A 14,507-nucleotide genomic window follows, 5' to 3' on the forward strand; every position below is an offset into this window, starting at 1 on the left:
TCAATCTTTGCAAAAATCAGTCAAAAATATATATATGTTTGTCTCAATAAACAATTTATGTAAAACTAACTCATATATATTTATTATTAGCTTTAATTTAAAATTTGTCAGGCAACCTGGCCAGTTGTTTGGCAAAACCCACATTACAATTCAAAAGTTCCTTAAGCAAATCATCTTCCTCTTAGTGTAACATTAATAGCTATATTATAGCTACAGTGCTTTATAATGTCATATATTTTGCTTGGTTCTCATAATATAGCTAATGTAACCTGGTATTAAACCATCAGGGTTCTCACCCCAACAAGAGCGGGGTGTATATAGCTAATAAAAGTAATTTTGTTACTATTTAGCTATTTGTTATTTGTAAATTTGCCCTTGTAAAATATTTTTTTTAAAAATAGTAAAAAAAATTAAAATTGCTAAATTAGTAAATGTTATAACATCAAATCTCACTATGCTGTACCAAAATATATCTATCTATACATATATATACACACACACACCTCTACCCCGATATAATGCGACCCGATAGAACACGAATTCGGATATAACGCGGTAAAGCAGCACTCCAGGGGGGGCGGGGCTGCGCACTCCGGCGGATCAAAGCAAGCTCGATATAACGCAGTTTCACCTATAACGCAGTAAGAATTTTTGGCTCCCAAGGACAGTGTTATATCGGGGTAGAGGTGTATATCTATATATATCTATATCTATCTATCTCAGGGGTCGGCAACGTTTGGCACGCGGCTCGCCAGGGTAAGCACCCTGGCGGGCCGGGCCAGTTTATTTACCTGCTGACGCGGCAGGTTCGGCCGAGCGCGGCCCCCACTGGCCGTGGTTCGCCGTCCCGGGCCAATGGGGGCGGCGGGAAGCCACAGCCAGCACATCGCTCACCCGCGCCGCTTCCCGCCGCCCCCATTGGCCCGGGACGGCGAACCGCGGCCAGTGGGGGCCGCGCTCGGCCGAACCTGCCGCGTCAGCAGGTAAATAAACTGGCCCGGCCCGCCAGGGTGCTTACCCTGGCGAGCCGCGTGCCAAACGTTGCCGACCCCTGATCTATCTATATATATCTAGCTATCTTTACAGGTGCTCAGCAATAAAACAAAACCCTCAAAAAGAACCCAAATCCAGCTTACAGCACTATGCTAACAGCATTGTTCCTCCTCTGCAGCAGTTTTAAGGTCCTAACAGTTTGTTCAAAAAGGCAAACTCACAAGCTCCAGTGTTTGTACCATGTAAAACAAACAAACAAACAAACAAAAAACTTTGTTGTAAACCTCCAAATAATAAACTCTTAATGCTAAAGTAATCATGGGCTAAAAAATATAAAAACACTCTTTGGTACATTAGTGCCTTCCTTAAAGCCATATAATTTCATCCCCAGTATGTCAAACTAAAAAAACAATTAATATAAAAACACTTTTGTTGCTCTGGTGCAAAAACACTCTTTGGTACATTGGTGCCATAATCAAAACTAACAGTATTAAGTTTATTGCCTAAACTAATATCATCAATATATATACATATATATGTCTTAAAATATAATATGTATAAAAACTAAACATATGGTAAAAGGGTATACCAAGTAAAGGTGTAACCCTCAGCTAACACATGTAACCATGTCACTTGTAGTAACCTAAAAAAACCCTATCCTTTCATCAATAACTTCAGGGTAAAAGGTGGCTACACTTACATCAAAAATATCATAAAAATCATACGTCATATATCAATTTCTGCATACAGTATACATATATAGCATAATTATGGGTTAAAAAAGCCCTGCATTTAATTAAAAAGATATAGTTGCAATTTAGTAGTAGTAAAATTGGTTTTAAATATAAAACAAAAAAAGCCACTTGCTCTAATCCTTATTAAAAAATTCCACTGCTTTCTACAAAGGGCAGCTCAAATATGGGGTCTGTGACACTACACCCTAATTAAAGGTTTCAGAGTAGCAGCCGTGTTAGTCTGTATCCGCAAAAAGAAGAACAGGAGGACTTGTGGCACCTTAGAGACTAACAAATTTATTAGAGCATAAGCTTTCGTGGACTACAGCCCACTTCTTCGGATGCATATGCATCCGAAGAAGTGGGCTGTAGTCCACGAAAGCTTATGCTCTAATAAATTTGTTAGTCTCTAAGGTGCCACAAGTCCTCCTGTTCTTCTTTTTACACCCTAATTAAAACTCTTATTTAACTAAAATGGCATTATGGTACCTCCTTAACTGGGTCCAATCCAGATAAGAATGTATTTGGTCACTTGGCAGCTCCACTCAGTAGGTCACCTCACAAATAATGTCTACTACTATCACAGCAATGTACCTCCTCTGGTAGTATTCCCCCCAACATAAAAAGTTTCACTAACGGCCTGGTGTTCTAACAAAAAAATCAGTACATCAAAGTAATGTCTAAGGTAAACACACTACAGTGTGGCCAAAAGAAGAGGTAACAACAAAATCCGTCGTCAACTTCATCACTGGTAACCCGCCTGGTTAACCAAGTACACCTCTACCCCAATATAACGCGACCCGATATAACATGAATTCAGATATCATGCGGTAAAGCAGCGCTCCGGGGGGGCGGGCCTGCGCACTCCGGTGGATCACAGCAAGTTCGATATAAGGCAGCTTCACCTATAACGCAGTAAGATTTTTTGGCTCCCGAGGACAGCGTTATATCAGGGTAGAGGTGTATATAAATGGTAACATTTATCAAAAATGGTGAGTATGGCAATAACCAAATATCAAATTATTTTTATGCTCAACTAAGTGTAAGGTCACATTAAATTTTGTTACACCCCACAGGTATTTATACCCACATCTTAATTGGGCAAATGGTGCTTCCATCAGTCATCTAGTGGATAAAAGGCACAGGCTTTAAACATACAGTAAGGCCCTAATTTAGGTGATAGGGTTCATTGGCAATTCACCCTATCAAGGGGGGGCCTGTAGCCCAGTGGGCCAGCTTAACTGTATTATATTCATTGCTTTGTTATTTTGCTTTATTATATTTAGTAGTAATGCAAGGAACCTACAGACTTTTATCCTGTAAAATTTGGCTTTAGTAAATAGTGTAAGGCTTAAGGCCTATAACCTTTGATATAAATATACTTAAGTAACTCATAAGTTATAGGAAACTAAAAGTAGCACGCAAAAGAGGGAACTTTGTCCAAAATACTGACATCAGCCACCCACAAAACACAGCTGACCCGAGCACAAAACATAGCTGACATCAGCCACTCAGGTATGTTAGCAACAAGAAGAAAGTCAAGGAAAGTGTGGGCCCCTTACTGAATGAGGGAGGCAACCTAGTAACGGAGGATGTGGAAAAAGCTAATGTACTCAATGATTTTTTTGCCTCTGACTTCACAAACAAGGTCAGCTCCCACACTGCTGCACTGGGAAGCACAGTATGGAGCGAAGGTGACCAGCCCTCTGTGGAGAAAGAAGTGGTTCGGGACTATTTAGAAAAACTGGACGAGCACAAGTCCATGGGGCTGGATGCGCTGCATCCGAGGGTGCTAAAGGAGTTGGCGGATGTGATTGCAGAGCCATTGGCCATTATCTTTGAAAACTCATGGTGATCGGGGGAGGTCCTGGATGACTGGAAACAGGCTAATGTAGTGCCCATCTTTTAAAAAGGGAAGAAGGAGGATCCGGGGAACTACAGGCCAGTCAGCCTCACCTCAGTCCCTGGAAAAATCATGGAGCAGGTCCTCAAGGAATCAATTCTGAAGCACTTAGAGGAGAGGAAAGTGATCAGGAACAGTCAGCATGGATTCACCAAGGGCAAGTCATGCCTGACTAACCTAATTGCCTTCTATGAGGAGATAACTGACTCTGTGGATGAGGGGAAAGCAGTGGATGTGTTATTCCTTGACTTTAGCAAAGCTTTTGATACCGTCTCCCACAGTATTCTTGCCGGCAAGTTAAAGAAGTATGGGCTGGAAGAATGGACTGTAAGGTGGATAGAAAGCTGGCTTGATCGTCAGGCTGAAGAGGTAGTGATCAACGGCTCCATGTCTAGTTGGCAGCCGGTTTCGTGCGGAATGCCCCAAGGGTCGGTCCTGGGGCCGGTTTTGTTCAATATCTTCATTAATGATCTGGAGGATCGCGTGAACTGCACTCTCAGCAAGTTTTCAGATGACACTAAACTGGGAGGAGTAGTAGATATTGGTCCTGCTTTGAGCAGGAGGTTGGACTAGATGACCTCCTGAGGTCCCTTCCAACCCTGATATTCTATGATTCTATGAAAACAGAGCTAACACCACCATCCAAAAAGTTTCGAACAGGACCTCTAACCGCACAGCTGCCATAACAGCAAATTAACGTATATGCTAATAGGGTAACATCATACATATACTAACCTATACAAAACAAACACCTTAAGGGGAGAAAATACAAATAAGGACCTGTATTGTATATGCATTGGTCATGACAGCGTCAACGTAACCTACTATAAAAGTAACATCCTAGGGGCAGCAAATAGGTTAAAAAAATGTAAACCTTGGAAGGGGCCAAAATAATGGCCACCGGAAAAAATAAAAACAATAACAGCAATAAAAAAAATAATGGTTAAGTATAAAAAATAAGGGTGTAAGTATGAACGTCCAAATGTACTTTCCGTATTATCTCTATCTGCTTTAAATTTAAGTGTGTGTATAATCCTTGCTAAATTATTAATAAATCATATATTTATATATATAAAAAGTTCCTATAGTATAAGTGTTGCACCTGTGCACATCGGGGTTCCCAAATTATATGATAATTTTACAATAATCTTATGGGCCTAATCTTGAAACAAAAAACTGTTAATCCTCAATTACAATTATATTTACCCAATTTTGGGTCGGGCTACAGCCTCTGTTAATTAGTGCCCTGCACAACATTTAGAACTGAGCAAGGCCTAGTACCCCCACTGAGAGATTACACAAACTGGCAACAGAACACAGATCTCCAATACAGAAGTCCCAAGTTTGATGCATTTAGCCACGCTGCCTATGAGAAAGAATCTGCCAAATCTCCGTTCTTAGCAATGCTGTCCATAAAAAGGGGCTGTTCATGCATTCTTAACACTCTTTCATTGTGTTAGGGAGCTTCCTCTAGTAGCTTGTTGACATAGGTTAACAGCCTATTGCTGCTGCCAGAATTTGGTTTTGCCTTTTTCTTTAAAATAAACCTTGTGTAAGTAACCATCATAATGCGTACACACAAAGGGGAAGAAATAAGGTAGCCTGGGCATCAAGTCTAGCATTTTTAAACTTCTGAAAGCTTGATTTTGCAAACTTCACATTATGTTAACATAGATACATACAAAAAAACTCTCTTTCTAGGCATGCTGCAAGTATGTGTTCTAAAGAGAATCATTTTTCAGGCTCTATTTCTACAACGTTGACTTCAGGGGGAGTTTGCCTACATAGGGACTGCAATACAGGATGTGATATAGATGCTAGTATGGATCTATCATCCTCCATTCAGCCTCTAACTTTACAGCTCATAACTTGGGTTAAAGTTTTCACTCGTATTTATCAACGGGTTCTGTAATAGTGATACCACCCACTGTTAAGAATAGTGATTCGAGAGCAGGCACCCTCCTGTAAAATAGGGCCCCAATCCTGCAAGCTTTTCTGCATGCACACACCTTTACACTAACACATAGAATATTAGGGTTGGAAGGGACCTCAGGAGGTCATCTAGTCCAACCCCCTGCTCAAAGCAGGACCAATCCCCAACTAAATCATCCCAGCCAGGGCTTTGTTAAACCGGGCCTTAAAAACCTCTAAAGAAGGAGATTCCACCACCTCCCTAGGTAACCCATTCCAGTGCTTCACCACCCTCCTAATGAAAAAGTTTTTCCTAATATCCAACCTAGACCTCCCCCACTGCAACTTGAGACCATTACTCCTTGTTCTGTCCTCTGGTGCCACTGAGAACAGTCTAGGTCCATCCTCTTTGGAACCCCTTTTCAGGTAGTTGAAAGCAGCTATCAAATCTCCCCTCATTCTTCTCTTCTGCAGACTAAACAATCCCAGTTCCCTCAGCCTCTCCTCACAAGTCATGTGCTCCAGCCCCCTAATCATTTTTGTTGCCCACATAGCTTCACTTAAGTCAGTAGCTTCTGCCTAAACACAGAGTCTGCCCAGGCAGAGTAGCTTGCAGACTCAGAGCTCAAGATTGTACATAATATTTATACAGCACCCAAAAATTTGCTACACACTTTGCAGAGCCAATAAGACATATGCCCTACAATCTCGTTTCACACATGACAGAGTGAAGAGTGTAACATAAAGGGTGGCAGGGTTACAGCAGTGCTAAGGTCACCTGGTTGCAGTTACACTGGGCACAAGTCTCTGTGCTTCCATTAAAGCCACATTTTGGGTTTTATTTACATTAACTCATTGCTTGTAGGTGGCGTGGAAGAACTGAGTTTTGGGGAGGGAATGATGAGAGACATTTATTGCTTGGTTAGCAGGCACAGGGAAGGCGTTCTGCATGTAGGTGTCATCAGTGAAGAAGTCAGAGCCAAGTGTGGGAGATGAAAACAAAGAGGACATCAAGGCTGGAGTCAGTGACTGATCAGGGGAGAAATGTTTTCACCCCTCTGCTCACAGAGAAACTAAGATTAAAAGTCAGAGACGTAGGCTGGGGCTGAGTCATCATTAATCAACCCAATAAAAAGCTCGAGAGGTATAATATGCCACTCAATACCTTACTGCCCTCATGACTAAGAAAAATACCAGCTTAATTGAAAGGATCACTAGCAGGGTAGATATATTTTTAGAGGATGAGTCTTACCCCTGTCACCACTAGTTGAAACGGGGGGAAAAAACATTTAAAATCTAGGTTGCTTTTCAACATTTTGTCTTGACCACACAAACATATACAACCCTACTTAACATTACACATGCAAGTAGTGACATATTCACATGCTTAAAGTTAAGCACGTGCAAATATTGGGTTGCAAACACTGTAGGAGACTATTTGAAATTCCAACAAGTGGTTTTCAGTTGATGTTCTTTTTCTTAATTGTGAAAACATTTTTATTGTTTTAGAAAATATTTATTTCTGATATATTTTACAAACCAAAACACAGGTTGAACCTATATTTCCTGACAGTGTCCCTTTAAATGTCTGATTTTGGTTGATATTTATACTATGAATCTAGTTTTATGTGCATTTATAAAGACATTTAGATCTTTGGAAATTTAAAAATATACAGAAGAATCCTGCTCTATGATTACTCAAAGGCTGTGTAGAAAGTGATGCTTTCTAAATCTGAAAAAAGTTGTTAGAAGTTTTGCTTCCTTTGTTGGATTTTGATAGAGGTGTTGCTAGTAACACCTTCCTAGAGGTAATAAATGGCATTTTAAAAACATGCCATGTAATACCACGTAGTAGTCACCAGGAAAACAATCACCCTATCATATCCACGAGTGACATAACTGGGCAAAACCTTTTATTTAACAATGGTCAGAACGGACTATCATCCAAAGGTGCTATATCAGAGAGAGGTTATGTATTATCCAAGTTTCACTGCATGAAAAAAAGCCGTAGGAAACAACTTCACAGTGACATTTCCAGCTAGAGGGGGAAAATGGATCCATCTAGTTAGGTGTACCATGAAATGTTTCCCCCAAGCCATTTGAAAACCAAATCCTGTGGTTGCTAAGCATGAAACACACTGATATGGAATGACATAGGGGAAGGGGAGTTCAGGTAACTGCCACTGTGCAAGATATACACTCTCTGCAGACGCACCCGAGGAGAAGTTGAGAAGAGAGCTCAGCTGTGACACCGGCAGGCAGTTCTCCGGAGGGCGCACTCCAAGAGGAGACATGGGTAAAACTGACACCTATGCACCTCCCACTCCCTGGTGGGGCACCCCCAGGAGAGATGGGAGAGCTCCAACAGCTGGTATTCATTCACACACCCTCAGTGAAATGCCTCAGGAGGAGCAGAACGGGGAGTCACATGAATGGGTCTGCAAAGGTCAAGCTGGCGAGCCAGCTCCCTTCTACATGTCCCTCCACCTCACTATGGGGGACCAACAGGTGGAGAGGAAGGGAAGCCACTGGATCCCAGACTCTCCTACTGGACAGGTGCCCCAGAGGGAGCTCAGGTCTCTGATACATGCACCCTCCCCATCTGCAGAAGGCTCCCTAGAGGGAGGCCAGGCTCAGGTACTGGAGAAATACACAGATACCCTTCTGCTGCAAACAGAGAGAATGATAACCCATGCCCCTGACCCATACACCCTCCTTCTCTCTGCAGGGGGACCCCACAGGCCCTGACCACACACCCCCTTCTCTCTGCAGGGGGATCCTCCCCAGGATCCTAACCCACCCCTCCCTTCTCTCTGCAGGTGGACCCTGCAGACCCTGACACCTCCCTCTACAGGGGGACCCCACAGGCCTTGACCCACCCCCTTCTTTCCACATTGGGACCCCACAGGCCCTGACCCCCCTTCTCTCCATAGTGGGACCCTGCAGGTCCAGACCCACACCCCCCTTCTCTCTGCAGGGGGACCCCACAGGCCCAGGCCCACACACCCCCTTCTCTGCAGGGGAACCCCACAGGCCCTGACCCACCCCCCATTCTCTCTGCAAGGGGACCCCACAGGACCTGACCCCCCTTCTCTCCACAGGAGGACCCTGCAGGTCCAGGCCCTGACCCCCCCTTCTCTCTGCAGGGGGACCCCACAGGCCCTGACCCACCCCCCCTTCTCTCTGCAGGGGGACCCCGCAGGCCCTGACCCACACCCCCCTTCTCTCTGCAGGGGAACCCTCCCCAGGATCCTGACCCACCCCTCCCTTCTCTCTGCAAGGGGACCCCACAGGCCCTGACCCACCCCTCCCTTCTCTCTGCAAGGGGATCCTCCCCAGGATCCCGACCCCCACACACCCTCCTCTCTCTGCAGGGGGACCCCACAGATCCCCCGCCATCCGTCTGCAGGCGGGACCGCGCAGGCCCCGACCCACGCACCTCCCGCTCCGCAGGGCCCCGAGGCCGGGCGCCCCCCGCCGCACGCAGCTCACCTGCAATTGTGCGGGCAGCGCCGGGGAAAACCCAAACATCACGTGACCGCGCGACCGCCCCGCCCAGCGGAGGCCGCCGCGCCAACTACAACTCCCAGCGAGCAGCGCGCCGGGCAGGAAGGGGCGGGGCTCCCGCAGGCGGCTCCTCCCCGCTCCCCGCGTCATCGCGGGGTGATGCCCAGCCCTGGCCTGGCCTGGCGCTCCCCTCAGCCCCCACCTCCCTCGAGTCCCGGCCCCGATCCTGGCTCCTCATACCCTGGCCCCGATCCTGGCTCCCTCCCCTCCCCTCCTGGACCCGATCCTGGCTCCCTGCCCCTCCCCTCCTGGCCCCGATCCTGGTTACCTGCCTGGACCCCATCCTGGCTCCCTGCCTGGCCCCTCCCCTGGCTCCCTGCCCCTCCCCTCCTGGCCCCGATCCTGGCTCCCTCCCGTCCTCTTCTGGCCCCGATCCTGGCTCCCTGCCTGGCCCCGACCCTGGCTCCCTCCCCTCCCCTCCTGGCCCCGATCCTGGCTCCCTGCCCCTCCCCTGCCCCTCCTCTCCTGGCCCCGATCCTGGCTCCCTGCCCCTCCTCTCCTGGACCCCATCCTGGCTCCCTCCCCTCCCCGCCTGGCCCCGATCCTGGCTCCCTGCCTGGCCCCGATCCTGGCTCCCTGCCCCTCCCCTCCTGGCCCCGATCCTGGCTCCTCATACCCTGGCCCCGACCCTGGCTCCCTGCCCCTCCCCTCCTGGCCCCGATCCTGGCTCCCTGCCCCTCCCCTGCCCCTCCCCTCCTGGCCCCGATCCTGGCTCCCTGCCCCTCCTCTCCTGGCCCCGATCCTGGCTCCCTGCCCCTCCCCTCCTGGCCCCGATCCTGGCTCCCTGCCCCTCCCCTCCTGGCCCAGATCCTGGCCCCCTGCCTGGCCCCGATCCTGGCTCCCTGCCCCTCCCCTCCTGGCCCCGATCCTGGCTCCCTGCCTGGCCCTGATCCTGGCTCCCTCCCCTCCCCTCCTGGCCCCGATCCTGGCTCCCTGCCCCTCCTCTTCTGGCCCCGATCCTGGCTCCCTGCCTGGCGCCGATCCTGGCTCCCTGCCCCTCCCCTGCCCCTCCTCTCCTGGCCCCGATCCTGGCTCCCTCCCCTCCCCTCCTGGCCCTGATCCTGGCTCCCTGCCTCTCCTCTTCTGGCCCCGATCCTGGTCATGCCTCACCTCCTTCCCATCCTTGGCTCTGGTCCCAGCCCCAATCCTGAGTCCTCATCCTCCCTGCGCCTCCCATGCTTGGGCCTAGTCCCGATCCTGGCTCCTGATCCTGCCCCCTTCGTCCCTGGGCCCTGGCTAGCCCCATGCCCCCTCCCGATCCCTTTTCTCCATGCCCCTAAGCCAGGGGTTCTCAAAACTGGGGGGTGGGACCCCTCAGGGGGTTGTGAGGTTATTACAGGGGGGGTCATGAGCTGTCAGCCTCCACCCCAAACTCCGCTTGCCTCCAGCATTTATAATGGTGTTCAATATATTAAAAAGTGTGTTTAATTTATGAGGGGGGTCGCACTCAGAGGTTTGCTGTGTGGAAGGGGTCACCAGTAAAAAAGTTTGAAGACCCACTGCCCTAAGCATACTGGGCTCCAGTTACCCACAGCCTTCTCCCAACCAGTACTTGTGCTGCTGTTGCCCCACAACCCTAGCCAGGTCATGGCTAGGACACCCTCTAGACCAGGGGTTCTCAAACTGGGGGTTGGGACCCCTCATGGGGTCAGGAGGTTACATGGGGGGCGGGGTCACAAGCTGTCAGGCTCCACCCCCAAACCCTGCTTTGCTGCCAGCATTTATAATGGTGTTCACTATATAAACAAGTGTTTTTAATTTATAATGGGGGGGAAGGGGACGCACTTAGAGGCATGCTATGTGAAAGGGGTCACTGGTACAATAGTTTGAGAACCACTGCCCTATACCTAGTTAGTGAGGTTTGCACATCAGCCTGCAGGTGCCTGCTTGCAAACCTGAATGGCAAACCCCAGACCTGTATTAGACTCTGTGAAACTCTTGAAAAAAACAAGGGATGAGAAACAATTTCATAAGGTTTTCATTTCACCAGGTGGACGTAAGGTTGCCAGCTTGCTACTCGCACAAAACCGAAGATTCGTACCCCACCCCCTGCCCTGCCCCTCCTCCGAGGCCCTGTCCATGCCCGTGCCTTCTCTGAGGCCCCGTCCCCTGCTCACTCCATCTCCCCTCCCTCTGTCGCTCGCTCTCCCTGCACCCTCACTCACTCGCTCATTTTCACTGGGCTGGGGTGCAGGAGGAGATGAGGGCTCTGGCTAGGGGTGTGGGCTCTGGGGTGGGGCCAGAAATGAGTTCAGAATGTGGGAGGGGGCTCCAGGCTAAGGCAGTGGATTGGGATGCGAGAGGGGATGGGGGGTGCGGACTCTGGGGTGGGACCAGGGATGAGGGGCTTGGGGTGTACGAGGGTGCTCCAAGCTGGGACCAAGGGGTTCAGAGGGCAAGAGGGGAATCAGGGCTGGGACAGGGGGTTGGGGCATGGGGGGGAATGAGGGCTCTGGCTGGGGGTGCAGGCTCTGGGGTGGGGCTGGGATCGAGGGGTTTGGAGGGCGGGAGTGGTATTGGGGTAGGGGGTTGGGGCCCCAAAGGGGATCAGGGGTGCAGGCTCTGGGCAGCGCCAGGGCCGGCTCTGGCTTTTTTGCTGCCCCTGGCCCGCTGGCGGGGAGCGCGGCAGGGGAGGGTGCCAAGCCCGGACGCGGCCCTGCTCTTCCCGACCGGCCGGAGCGCTGCACGGAGGGCGGCAAGCCCGGCCAGGGCCCTGCTCTCCCTGACCGGCCGGAGCGCCAGGAGGAGGGCGGAGAGCCCGGCCGGGGCCCCACTCTCTCCAACCGGCCAGAGCGCCGCCCCCCTCCAGGTGCTGCCCCAAGCACATGCTTGGTAGGCTGGTGCCTGGAGCCAGCCCTGGGCGGCACTTATCTCAAGCAGCCCCCGGAAACAGGGGCATGTCCCCACTCCGGCTCCTACACGGAGGCGCGGCCAGGCAGCTCTGCGCGCTGCTCTGTCCGCAGGCCCCACCCCCACAGTTTCCGTGTCGAGCCAGAAGCAGGGAAAAGCTGGCTGCTTCCCGGGAGCCACACATCACGGAGGCTAGCAGGGAGCAGCGCTGCCAACCAGACACCTGGTTACCCTAGCTGGAGGGTTAATTTCCTCCCTTGAAAAGTGGTTTTACTGGTTTATGACACCACTGCACATATATGATGGCCCTAAAGCAAAACCAACCATTCTAGGCTAATAGAGGTGCAAAAAGCAAACAGTTTGCATGAAAGAAGAAGAGTCAGTTCCGTTTTGATCATTGCAGGTGTTATGCGTTACTCATAAAAGCAGTGTAAAGTCTTTGGGGAAGGGAATGTGCCTTCTTTTGTGTTTGCCTGTGCTTAGCACATGGTGGATGCCACCAGAAACATAATAAAAATAAAATTAACTACATTATTATTAAAGTGCTGAGTGTGTGCTCAGTTCTGTACAAAGCACAGTAAAACACAGCCCCGACTCCAAGGGCGTTTAAAATCTAAATGGCTTGACAATCCAATTCAGGCACACGATGCACTTGGTGACCCACGGAATAGCTTTGTCTTAGCTCATAACTGGATTTTTTGTTTGTTTGTTTTTTATTAGGTATGTGACAGCAGTTTTACTGAAGCGGGCTAGCACTGGATGGCTTCACGGAAGAAGTGAGTTATAAGGAGGGATTTTCTTGATAGGGCCTTTAAACGACATTTCATTTTAACAAGGAGTTGTCAACCCTGCTGCTTTTCCAGAAATGTAATGCTGCACCGATAGCCCTGCCAGAAAAGTTTTAAAAGGGCTGAGGGGCCACCTAAGCCTCCATAAACTTCAAGATATTACAGCGCCAAACCACAATCAGAGCTGTTTCCTTGATCTTTTGCTGCACTGATAAATCATTTATTGGTGCGGCCTTTGCAGAAAATCCCTAAGGGAAAAGGCCATAAAAATGCACTGATAACAAAATGCTGCTGTCCTGCTTGCGGTGTGCAAATGCCTCTGATCTGGTGGCATATTCTATTTTTTGCTGTTCTTTTTTTGTCCCACGAAAAGTACAGATTAAGGGCTGGTCTTCACATACAGGTGCAGCTGCGCCACTGTAGCACTTTAACGAAGACGCTGCTACGACATCAACGGGAGAGCGTCTTCTGTCGGCATAGTCAATCCACCTCCCCGAGAGGCGGTAGCCGTGGCGACGGGAGATGCTCTCCCATCCACATAGCGCTGTCTACACAGGGAGTTAGGTCAGTATAACTACATCGCTCAGGGGGGTGGATTTTTCATACCCCCGAGCGAAGTAGTTATACTGTTATAGGTCTGTAATGTAGACCTGGTCTAAGATCAAAAAAGCAATGTGCAAAATTCAAGACAGTCTAGTGATTTTCCAAACAGATAGTGTTTACTTCCAGTTGAGCCCTGAGAGAATAAATAAATAAAAAAGTAGTAGTATAAGTGTGCATATACCAGTAAATGACACAGTCCCTACATAAGATACAACAGACAGTGGGTTCTAGAGGAGAGGAAGTAGGAGGATTACAGGAGGATGATAATAACATGATTGCTTTGGATTGCAGTGTGTGCATCTTGCTGGTTCTGAATATGAAATAATGCTAGTATATCAATACTTGGGTTAATTAATAATGCAGTAATAATACTCTGTATATTTCCACAGCACTTTTCCAAGGATCTAAAAGTGCTTTACATGCATTATGGCTGGTCCTTGTTATTACCAATGCTTACTTATCTATTATTGTTTTTCAAGAGGAGTCAAGGGCCTTTGGCATATTGTTGGTGCAGGCCCTTTATGGGGAGAGCAAGAGACCACAAAGTGTCCAAACGGGTACATTTATTGAAGGGGGATAAAAAACAGAATGAACAGCTGATTTGTTTCATTCACATGTTTGAGAATCATCCTGTCTGGACTACAGCGACTGAGGCCCGTGATGTGATTGCTTATTTGAGGAGGCAGAGAACTGCATTTCTTTAATGCTAGATTAAGTAGCAGTGACAAGAGAGTGGATACTAAGATAAAATAGTCTGTGTTTGCCAACCGGAGAACGTTGCACAACTGCATCAACTCTCCGAAAAGCAGGCAGAGGATGGATTCAGAGCGGTGACACAGCAATCCTGATGGATTTCTCTGCAGTCAGCAAAAGACAAATCTGCCAAACCCAAAGGTTTAAATATCAGAAGAGAAAGCAGAGTTAGAAATTCAGATTTATTTCCAGCATGGAATACACACAAACCGTGTTCCCGGTGTATGTAGCCCTATATGGTACCACAAGGAAGCAGCACAGGGTCTTGCAATATACAGAAAACCCCCCCAGCTTGGGGATGGTTGTTCTGTTTCTGATTTACAAAGAGCTTCTTCAGACTTTGATTGCATCAACTTTCTTCCCAACAAGTGAACTGCCTCAGAAGTTGTGTTGGCCGGTTGTGTG

The 14,507-nt window shown here is 48.6% G+C and overlaps 1 protein-coding gene across 17 annotated transcripts in view; it reads right to left on the minus strand.

The window, feature by feature from the left end:
* The window catches only part of TSNARE1 (t-SNARE domain containing 1), a 702,049-nt gene extending 692,881 nt beyond the window's left edge, over window positions 1–9,168 (minus strand). For 9 of the 17 annotated variants that reach the window (XM_065586314.1, XM_065586320.1, XM_065586319.1 and 6 more), the window contains exon 1: window positions 9,034–9,168. The gene's annotated coding sequence lies outside the window, so the exon portion shown is untranslated. Of the gene's footprint in view, window positions 1–8,980 lie in introns of all 17 variants that reach the window. The other 8 variants (XM_065586317.1, XM_065586302.1, XM_065586316.1 and 5 more) reach the window with 7 other exon arrangements.
* Window positions 9,169–14,507: the final 5,339 nt, after the last annotated feature.

Source organism: Chrysemys picta, chromosome 2 (assembly GCF_011386835.1).
Source record: "Chrysemys picta bellii isolate R12L10 chromosome 2, ASM1138683v2, whole genome shotgun sequence".
Classification (NCBI taxonomy): Eukaryota; Metazoa; Chordata; order Testudines; family Emydidae; genus Chrysemys; species Chrysemys picta.